The following is a 12,214-nucleotide window of genomic DNA, read 5'->3' as shown; positions in this document are numbered from 1 at the left end:
CTGTTAGCGACTTTTTATTTCAGCTACATAAATAACATAATTACAATATGGTTTAATTTAATGGCGTGTGACCTCCGGTGACGCCTGGTGCAGGGATTTGCTAGTAAGCGAGCTCTAGCCGATCTGCATACAACATGGTTAATGAGCCGACGTACGGCAAAGATTTTATTAAGTGACCCAATATTTAAATACACTGTCTATTAAGCGTAACTTCAAAGATTTCGTTTCGTAACTCAAAGGAATTTCAATCATTAGTTTGACCTTCTTGGAGCAGAACTAGATTTATTTCTTCACAGAAACCCATATTTATTGAAAGGCATAAAGTCTATTCAAGCTCCATAGACAAAATAAGCCATTAAAGCCATTCGTTATTTATTCTTCTTTTCCTTCTTTGTGTTTCACCATTGGGGAAAACGTTATTTGGTATTAGCTTCGTGTCTTCTAATCTTTCTCCTTGTCCGATATTCTTTCATTCTCAAATTTTTCAACCTTCTTCGCTCTTCTGTCAATGATGATTTTATTCTTGGCTTAGTTCTGTCCTAAAATCCTGCGCAAGACTGAAGTTTTTAAATTTGAAAATCGCTCTTCTAGATCCCGTTGTACGTCTTGGGTCCAGCGTACTTTGGTTCTCTTGTTCACAAGAAACTGTTTTATCTGCATTTTTAACCTCCCCTGATCCAATCTCAGAATGTGTCCGAAGACCACCTTCTACCTCTCTGTATGACGACCGAGATTTTATATATCTTGTTATATAGTTCTTGGTTCACTTCTCTTCTAAATTGACCGTCCTCTGTCAATCAATCAATCAATCAATCAATCAATCAATCAATCAATCAATCAATCAATCAATCAATCAATCAATCAATCAATCAATCAATCAATCAATCAATCAATCAATCAATCAATCAATCAATTAATCAATCAATCAATCAATCAAACAATCAATCAATCAATCAATCAATCAATAACTACTGATTTGCATTCACGGTAGTCGCCCAGGTGGCAGATTCCCTATCTGTTGTTTTCCTAGACTTTTCTTAAATGATTGCAAAGAAATTGGAAATCTATTGAACATCTCCCTTGGTAAGTTATTCCAACCCCTAAGTCCCCTTGCTATCAACGAATATTTGCCCCATTTAGTCCTCTTGAATTCCAACTTTATCTTCATATTGTGATCTTTCCTACTTTTAAAGACCACTCATATTTATTCGCTTACTGATGTCCTCCCACGCCATAATTCCACTGCCAGCTCGGAACATACCACTTAGTCGAGCAGCTCGTCTCCTTTCTCCCAAGTCTTCCCACCCCAAACTTTACAACATTATTTTAACGCTACTCTTTTGTCGGAAATCGCCCAGAACAAATCGAGCTGCTTTTCTTTGGATTTTTTCCAGTTCCTGAATCAAGTATCGGTAATACTGATGAGGGTCCCATTCACTGCAACCATACTCTAGTTGGGGTCTCACCAAAGACAAATATGCTCTCTCCTTTACATCCTTACTACAACCCCTAAAATATACCCTCATAACCATGTGCAGAGATCTGTACCCTTTATTTACAACCATATTTATGTGATTACCACACTGAAGATCTTTCCTTATATTAACACCCAGATACTTACAATGATCCCCAAAAGGAACTTTCACCCCATCAACGCAGTAATTAAAACTCAGAGGACATTTCCTATCTGTGAAACTCACAACCTAACTTTTATCCCCTTCATCATACCATTGCCTACTGTCCATCTAACAACATTATCGAGGTCATTTTGCAATTGTTCACAATCTTGTAACTTATTTATTACTCTGTTCAGAATATCATCATCTGCAAAAAGCCTTAGCTCTGAATCCACGTCCTTACACATATCATTGATATGTATATAAAAAGACAAAAAATCCAAAAATACTGCCTTGAGGATTTCCCCTCTTAATTATTACAGGGACGGATAAAGCTTCACCTACTCTAATTCTCTGAGTTATATTTTCTAGAAACAGGGCCACCCATTAAGTCACTCTTTTTTCAAGTCCAATTTCACTCATTTTTGCCACTATTCTCGCATGGTCTACCCTATCAAATGCCTTAAGTGGTCAATCGCGATACAGTCCAATTGACCTCCTGAATCCAGGATATCTGCTATATCTTGCTGGAATCCTACAAGTTGGGCTTCAGTGGAATAACCTTTCCTAAACCCAAACTGCCTTCTATCAAACCAGTTATTAATTTCCCAAACATGTCTTATATAATCAGAAAAAATACTTTCCCAAAGCTTACATGCAATGCATGTCAAACTGACTGGCCTGTAATTTTCAGCTTTATGTCTTCCACCCTTTCCTTTATATACAGAGGCTACTATAGCAACTCTCCATTCATCTGGTAAAGTTCCTTCATGCAAAAAATTATCAAACTAGTACTACAGATATGGTACTATATCCTAACCCATTTTCTTTAGTATATCCCCCGAAACCTTATCAATTCCAGCTGCTTTTCTAGTTTTCAACTTTGGTAACTTACTGTAAAAGTCATTGCTGTCATAGGTAAATTTCAATACTTCTTTAGTATTAGTCACCTCCACTATCTGGACATTATCCTTGTAACTAACAATCTTTATATACTGCTGACTGAATACTTCTGCCTTTTGAAGATCCTCGCATACACACTCCCCTTGTTCATCAATGATACCTGGAATGTCCTACTTGTAACCTGTTTCTGCCTTAAAGTACCTATACATACTCTTCCATTTTTCACTAAAATTTGTACGGCCGCCAATTATGCTTGCCATCATGTTATCCTTAGCTGACTTCTTTGCTAAATTCAATTTCCTAGTAAGTTCCTTAAATTTCTCCTCACTTCCACAGCCATTTCTATCTCTATTCCTTTCCAATCTGCACCTCCTTCTCAGTCTTTTTACATGTCTCTTATAATATAGTGGAGCTTTACCATTCCTTACTACCTTTAAAGGTACACACCTATTTTCACATTCCTCAACAATTGCTTGAAACCCATCCCAGAGACTATTTATATTTTTATTTACCTTTTTCCACCGATCATAGTTACTTATTAAAAACTCCCTCATGCCTGTTTTATCAGTTATATGGTACTGCCTAATAGTCCTAATATTAATATATTCCTTTCTTTCATATTTATGTTTAATTACCACAAAAACAGCTTCGTGATCACTAATACCATCTATTACTTCGATTTCTCTATAGAGCTTATGTGGTTTTTCCAGCACCACGTCCAGAATACTCCTCCTCCTAGTTGGTTCCATCACTTTCTGAACTAGGTGCCCTTCCCATATTAACTTATTTTGCCATTTGTTGATCATGCCTCCTGTCGTTCCATTACCTTCCCAATTGACATTTGGTAAATTGAGATCACCCGCTACTTCGCGGTTCCAATATCTTCCTGAGAATCTTTCGTTCCACAATTTCTAATCTCTTAAGTACTCCTGTTGTTGCAGGTTAAGAGTTCCTACTACGTGTAAGGCTTCAGGACAGATCACTGTCTGGTAATGTCTCCACTTCTCATTAATCGAAACATTCTTCTTGTAGGCGCTCATAGTTAGTTTGCATGCTAATTTCATTTTGTTTATTCGAACTTCCATTGCTTCCTTTTCCGTCAGCCCAGTTGTCAACACTTCCATACATCTACTACTACTAACACGTTTTCATTCTTCCACTGAAGGAGGAGGTGGGCCTCTTGGACGGTGACGCCGTCTCTCAGGCCGGGAGAATTGTTGCGGAGAAAGAGATGTTTGGAGAAGGTGAGGGGGTTAGCGGTCGTGGCCTATACTACGAACTGTCCCGGCATTCGTTTTGGTGCAGGAGAATGTGAAATCCACGCAAAAACATTTTCAGGACAGCCGACGGTTGGGGCCAGCCGTGAGGTCCAGCCCAGTACCGTCTCCCGAATGCAGAGGCGTAGAGCCACGGTAGAAGCGTGACCACCCTTCCTTTGCTCGGTTGGCCGGTCAGAGTGCAGAGCTGTTGGACCACGGACCAGTCATGGCCGAGACCCACTCTGCATCTCCCGACATTCCATACATCGTGCGTGGGTAAAAATGTTTCATTCCCTACCCTGAAGGGGTGGCGCGGAGCACCTAAAGTGTTTACGCCCTCTCTCTGGCCAAGAGGTTGGATGGGGTTAGAAGATATGATGGAAGAGGGAGATGGGTAAGGAGATGTGTAAAGAAAGATGGGAGAACTAAGGGCCTCTTGGCTGAGGTAGGTGCAATGTAAGATAGATCTTTATTGAGAAAGAGATACAGAAAGTTGTATACATGGTCGTGCATATGATAATGAGACGATATATTGTATAATACGTAGAATGGGAGGGTTAGACAAAGGTGCGAGGGGTAAGATGAGAGGCGAAGAGGTGAAAGAAGGAAGAGATGTTTACAAAAGAGGTGAGCAGGAGTTGAAGAACGTCAGATCTAAGCGGTAGTGGGGGAAAAGTACCTAGCTTGGAGAGGACAAGAACGGGTATGTGGACTAGGAGGAGGCAAAGGAGGAACAGGATCAGGCCGGGGACGGTGACGAGTGTGAAACTGGGGAGGAGAACGAGAAAGTTCCACCCGGTGGAAGCGGCCGTAGAGATGCGTACCGTTGGTGATGAGATGGTGGGCGTCGTCTGGATTCGGAAAGTGGATGTGAACTAGATATGTGGGTCCATGTGCATTGCGGATCCGGAAAGCTCGTCTCGCAGGCAGGCCCGTCCGGCGGAGTTCACGTAGGATGTCGACTGTTGGTATAGTAGGGTTCACCCCGTAGACAATACAGCTATACATAGGATGGCGGTCAGGCGGTGGTGGTGCCAAAGGTGAACTTGAAGTGTCTGTAGGTGGAGCGTTGGACGGTTTATCTGGACGTAGCGGAATGGAGGTGGGTCGTTTCTGTCATGAGGTTGATCAGGGGTGAGAGAGACGGGTAATTTAGAGGTCATGATGGAAGGAGGATGGGAAGTAGCCAGAGTGGTTATAGGAACAGTGGAGGAGGTGTGCGCAGAAGAAGTGGTAGTGATACTAGTAAGAACAAGGGCGGAGGAAGAAGACGAAGTAGATGGGGACTGTATCCATGGAGATAGTGTGGCCGCCGCTTCAGAGGCGTCTTCAAAGTATACAGGACAAGGCGTCATGCGGTGGTAGGGGCCGGAGATCACACCGTTGTGGAGAATTTTCTGGGCGGCTTCGTCCGTGGAGAGTTGAATCAGGACCAGATGTGTGGGAAGAAAATTGTCCTGGGCCCGAGAGACATTGGTGACTGGCCAGCACTGCAGGCGAAGTTGGTTGAGTATGTCTTGGTCGGTCAAGGCGAGATCAACGCCATGAAGGATGCAATTTGGCAAGTTGGGGAGGCCGACTGCCAACGTGGTGTCAGGCCGATTTGCTGATTGAGGTCGGCGAGGTGAGAAATTAGAGCAGTGAGGTCACCCGGCCGAGAAAAAAGAGACGTTGCTTCGAGTCTTGTTCTGAGATGTGAAAAAAGCATCCACACATCAACCACCTCATGAAGGGAACGAAATGCAGCTCCTATGAAGATGCTGGTAATGGACAGGGAAGTTTCGCTGCTGCCACAAGGCATAGCCTGTAGTAAGTTATCACGTTGTAACGCCAGTAAACGTGTTACGGTTGAGTTTGACTGTATAGAAGAGAACAGAATAGATTGCTCTTCTTCCTTATTTTCCGAATATTACAAGAGTCTAGGAAGGGAGTGTTCTATTATACTCTTTCCCTCCAGCAAACTTGACACTACTGAATAAGGAAAACAAGACAGCAAACACATTTAATCACGCACACTGGCAGAGCTTCAGCAGGTGCTTTAAAACTGCATACTTCATTCAAGGGTACCCATACTCGGGGGCAAGGTGCGGCCGCGGCTCCCCCTAGCCCTCAGGGAAATGCAAAAATATTTTGTAGTCAGATGTGTTCGTTTCAAGAAAATGATGTAAAAGTCAGTATTACGTAGAAATTGTAGTACCGTTCCCCGCCAACAGGCAGAGGATACCGTGGTTTATCCTACAAGCCGCCATTTATCTTCCAAAATACTAAAAATACTACGTACCCCCAGGTATGGGCCCCCCTTTACAAACTGTCATATGGGCGCCCATGACTTCATTCATTATCATAGCCCTGACGTGCAATTCGCATTCTTTTTCCTAAACACAAACGCAAAAATGAAGTATTAGCGTGCTTTTCTTAATCTGTCGGCGTGCGTTCGTACAGCATCTCTATCTCGGAATCACGTCTTATAAACCTACCTTTTCCGGGAAAAGGAAGAAAAATACATCTACTACAGTACATTCAAATCCTGTGTTTGAAAATTGACGCAGATAACACGTATCTTGTTTAAAACGGTACTTCAACTCAAAGAAAAAGGCTGAAATTATAACCAAATATGACCTTATATCGCAAAACTGAGCAAATTATGACCAAAGCCATATAAATGGCCGAAATATGCATTTATATACAACATAAAATTGCTTTAAACCGGACCAGGGAGCGATCATTCACACTTCTTCAGATTTCGTGTAAAATGGCCTCAAGGAAGAAATATGACTTCCTTAACATTCGAACCTTAATTATAATGAGAGCGCAGATTTCCATGCAAATGCATGTTTCCAGATAAGCTGGTTACACTTCACAAAACTTAGAAATATTCGTTTTATGACTTAACAATTCCAAATAACCGTCCATTTTTCCGTTTGTTGCATGTTTTGCCGTTTTTAGGAGAAAATTCATCCTAAATGCATATTTTGGATTTAATAGCGAATATTTGGACGTTTATACAGCATTATATGACTTCTTCTGACTTTGGGGCATATATAATGTTAACTTGCATAATAGTGCCTTTTATGAGTGTTGGTTTGTAGAACATGGGACCACTTTTCCATGTTATACAGTACAGTATGTCTATTATATGCCTTTGCTGGCAGGACCTAGTGTTTAAAGTGCACTATGTCTTCTGATATGGGCTAGAGTAATTTTGTTACTTTCAGAGATCTGTCTCAGTCTCATCCTTCGCTTTGACAATATGAAAGTGACTGGGGTATGAGCGATGCTAGTAATGCCATTCTTTCTGCAGCCAGTCCCTGCTATGAATGGTGTGAAAATGTTGCTCATAGGGTCAGTTGGTTCATGCATTTCAGTGGGCTTGGCAGACTGATATGTAATAGCAGCGGCTGGTTCGGTGAGGAAAGCAACGGGAAAATACCTCACTCCTCATTTCCCTAATACGCCTCTTCAGTGATGCCTAGGTCATGTATGTCAGCTGATGGCGGAGCTGTTGAGGATCCAACCAGCCTTAGGGCTGAAGACTGAACATACATACATGTCTACTATTGAGAGACCGAGAGAATGTATTCCTGGCAACCTATCTGACAACCAAAGTTAGTACATACTGTAGAGGTCCTATAAACCAATTAACCAAGCAATTTCTTATCTGTTGCTCGAATAAATATTGACGTAAGCCGGAAGGCCCCACATTGATCTCTGTTATTCTTAGGAATAAGGTGTCCCACTTATACATTGAACCGTAAATTGTGCATTACTCATTGACGGCTCACTGTTTTGGTTTTGTACTGAACTCTCTTCCGTTGTTATCCTGGAATTTCCTACCCGGAACTCTCATTTGTCACACGTCTTTGTTATCGCAGCCGGCAATCGTTAGCAGTTACTGAAGACATCAGGACCTGCAATCATCGCACGGAGAAGCAGCTGCAGCGGTCAGAGGTAAGCTGAACAAATTAATGAGTTCGAATCCTGATTTTGAATTCGTCAAGCTTATAAAAGACGTATTGTGGTGAAAATGCAAATATGTACAATGTGACCACACTTTGTCCTAAAGCTCATCAATTAAGTATGCACCTCTCATTTCTTGCAACATAGAAAGGTAATTTTCTATGCATAAGTATGTCCTGGCAGATAAACGGATGAGCTTAAATCAAGAGAGTTTGGAGAAAATAGTTGTTGTTACAATATTTCTAAGGGAACTGAATTTTGATAGTGCATATTTTACAGGTTATTGTGCATGTTTTGCCACGTAATAGTGCAAGAATGCCTGCATATTTTGAGCTTTCGTAGTGCCTGCCTGAGTTTCTTTTCACTGGCAAAACGCAGTAAGTTGACTGGGCTGATGTTGAGAATTAGGCCTATAGTCCAATATACTGCTACTTAGTTATTTAAAATTGAAAGAGAATACGCATCGTGTTGCGTTGCGTCTCGCTGACAGGTCAATAAGAGAACCGGGAGCAATGGAAAGAAGTGTTAAGCACCAGAACACAAGAGGTAATCTATACATCTTCATCCACTGTTTTTTCTTCACGTAGATCTCTCCCCATCATTCCCAGTTCTTCTGAGCACCCACGAGTTTGTTTCTATTCCAGCTTCATCAGTTGGGCGGACATCAGCAGTCAACAATCTAGACAGATATTCAGTGCTGTTATGGGAAGTATATGACAAGAAGAAGACAGGATAAAAAGCAAGAAACGGCACAGAGAATACTTAAAATGATAGTGTCAAATTTCCCATTGGCAAATCAAACGGTCATAAATACAAGTTGCCTCGGAAACAACGTGAACCGTGTACGTGAGCGTTAGAAGGTTGGTCACACTGATAAATAATTATAATTAGATATCTCACACAATTCATCAGCTGCTGAAGTTAGCCAATCAGATCGCTTGGCGAAGAACTTAGATGGGCTTTGCGAGGCGGTGTTGCTAATTCTGCACATGACTTATGACCGGCTTGAGGGCGCCAATAGAAAACTTCTCCAGGGGAGAGACTTGAACAAGGAGCTGACAGGCTCGCTACGATATCTTTGGCTGAAACCCACGGTGTGTTAGTGTTTGAAACTCATTTCTCGGTACGGTTCTCATGCCCGACCAAGACATGTGCAGATATAGCAACACAGCTTAGTAAAGCCCATTTAAATTCACTCGCGAAGCGATCTAATTGGCTAACTGCAGCAGCTGATAAAATCAATCAATCAATCAATCAATACTGATCTGCATTTAGGGCAGTCGCCCAGGTGGCAGATTCCCTATCTGTTGCTTTCCTAGACTTTTCCTAAATGATTTCAAAGAAATTGGAAATTTATTGAACATCTCCCTTGGTAAGTTATTCCAATCCCTAATTCCCCTTCCTATAAATGAATATTTTCCCCAGTTTGTCCGCTTGAATTCCAACTTTATCTTCATATTGTGATCTTTCCTACTTTTATAAACGCCATTCAAACTTATTCGTCTACTAATGCCATTCCACGCCATCTCTCCGCTGACAGCTCGGAACATACCATTTAGTCGCGCAGCTCTTCTTCTTTCTCTCAATTCTTCCCAACCCAAACATTGCAACATTTTTGTAACGCTACTCTTTTGTCGGAAATCACCCAGAACAAATCGAGCAGCTTTTCTTTGGATTTTTTCGAGTTCTTGAATCAGGTAATCCTGGTGAGGGTCCCATACATTGAAACCATACTCTAGTTGGGGTCTTACCAGAGACTTATATGCCCTCTCCTTTACATCCTTACTACAACCCCTAAACACCCTCACAACCATGTGCAGAGATCTGTACCGCTTATTTACAATCCCATTTATGTGATTACCCCAATGAAGATCTTTCCTTATACACTGACTGACAGTGACAATGCAACACCAAGGAGGAGTGGTTCGAAAGGGATGAAAGTTGGGGAAAAAACAGAGACGGCACGGACGAATAATTGATGTTTATTTCAAACCGATATGCAGGTTACACAATGCGCACGGCATCGACTCAGTAGGATGTAGGACCACCGCGAGCGGCGATGCACGCAGAAACACGTCGAGGTACAGAGTCAATAAGAGTGCGGATGGTGTCCTGAGGGATGGTTCTCCATTCTCCGTCAACCATTTGCCACAGTTGGTCGTCCGTACGAGGCTGGGGCAGAGTTTGCAAACGGCGTCCAATGAGATCCCACACGTGTTCGATTGGTGAGAGATCCGGAGAATACGCTGGCCACGGAAGCATCTGTACACCTCGTAGAGCCTGTTGGGAGATGCGAGCAGTGTGTGGGCGGGCATTATCCTGCTGAAACAGAGCATTGGGCAGCCCCTAAAGGTACGGGAGTGCCACCGGCCGCAGCACATGCTGCACGTAGCGGTGGGCATTTAACGTGCCTTGAATACGCACTAGAGGTGACGTGGAATCATACGCAATAGCGCCCCAAACCATGATGCCGCGTTGTCTAGCGGTAGGGCGCTCCACAGTTACTGCCGGATTTGACCTTTCTCCACGCCGACGCCACACTCGTCTGCGGTGACTATCACTGACAGAACAGAAGCGTGACTCATCGGAGAACACGACGTTCCGCCATTCCCTCATCCAAGTCGCTCTAGCCCGGCACTATGCCAGGCGTGCACGTCTATGCTGTGGAGTCAATGGTAGTCTTCTGAGCGGACGCCGGGAGTGCAGGCCTCCTTCAACCACTCGACGGGAAATTGTTCTGGTCGATATTGGAACAGCCAGGGTTTCTTGCACATGCTGAAGAATGGCGGTTGACGTGGCGTGCGGGGCTGCCACCGCTTGGCAGCGGATGCGCCGATCCTCGCGTGCTGACGTCACTCGGGCTGCGCCTGGACCCCTCGCACGTGCCACATGTCCCTGCGCCAACCATCTTCGCCACAGGCGCTGCACCGTGGACACATCCCTATAGGTATCGGCTGCGATTTGACGAAGCGACCAACCTGCCCTTCTCAGCCCGATCACCATACCCCTCGTAAAGTCGTCTGTCTGCTGGAAATGCCTCCGTTGACGGCGTCCTGGCATTCTTAGCTATACACGTGTCCTGTGGCACACGACAACACGTTCTACAATGACTGTCGGCTGAGAAATCACGGTACGAAGTGGGCCATTCGCCAACGCCGTGTCCCATTTATCGTTCGCTACGTGCGCAGCACAGCGGCGCATTTCACATCATGAGCATACCTCAGTGACGTCAGTCTACCCTGCAATTGGCATAAAGTTCTGACCACTCCTTCTTGGTGTTGCATTTGCTCTGTCAGTCAGTGTATTAACACCTAGATACTTACAATGATCCCCAAAAGGAACTTTCACCCCATCAACGCAGTAATTAAAACTGAGACGACTTTTCCTATTTGTGAAACTCACAACCTGACTTTTAACCCCGTTTATCAACATACCATTGCTTGCTGTCCATCTCACAACATTTTCGAGGTCACGTTGCAGTTGCTCACAATCTTGTAACTTATTTATCACTCTATAGAGAATAACATCATCCGCAAAAAGCCTTACCTCCGATTCCACTCCTTTACTCATATCATTTATATATATAAGAAAACATAAAGGTCCGATAATACTGCCTTGAGGAATTCCCCTCTTAATTATTACAGGGTCAGATAAAGCTTCACCTACTCTAATTCTCTGAGATATATTTTCTAGAAATATAGCAACCCATTCAGTCACTCTTTTGTCTAGTCCAATTGCACTCATTTTTGCCAGTAGGCTACCATGATCCACCCTATCAAATGCTTTAGACAGGTCAATCGCGATACAGTCCATTTAACCTCCAGAGTCCAAGATGTCTGCTATATCTTGCTGGAATCCTACAAGTTGAGCTTCAGTGGAATAACCTTTCCTAAAACCGAATTGCCTACTATCGAACCAGTTATTAATTTCACAAACATGTCTAATATAATCAGAAAGAATGCCTTCCCGAAGCTTACATACAATGCATGTCAAACTTACTGGCCTGTAATTTTCAGCTTTATGTCTATCACCGTTTCCTTTATATACAGGGGCTACTATAGCAACTCTCCATTCATCTGGTATAACTCCTCCGACCAAACAATAATCAAATAATTACTTCAGATACGGTACTATATACCAATCCATTGTCTTTAGTATATCCCCAGAAATCTGATTAATTCCAGCCGCTTTTCTAGTTTTCAACTTTTGTATCTTATTGTAAATGTCATTGTTATCATATGTAAAGACAACAGCGCGAGATATCGACGTAATTTTTTCATTATATGTATCAGTATGACCAACGCTGTAACGCTCATGTAGTCCGTTCGCGCTGTTTCGGACCAGAGCAGTCTACATTTTACAAGCCGGAGTCATGTAAGTTTGGCAACGTCCAGTGGAGCCCAAGGCGAAAGCGCGGGAGCTATCTGTGTATGCTGATGTGTAGTGAACTTCGTGTTGTGTGTATTTGTATTTTTCATG

This window comes from Anabrus simplex, chromosome 1, assembly GCF_040414725.1.
Source record: "Anabrus simplex isolate iqAnaSimp1 chromosome 1, ASM4041472v1, whole genome shotgun sequence".
Taxonomy (NCBI): Eukaryota; Metazoa; Arthropoda; class Insecta; order Orthoptera; family Tettigoniidae; genus Anabrus; species Anabrus simplex.
Note: the sequence above shows the minus strand (reverse complement) of the source record.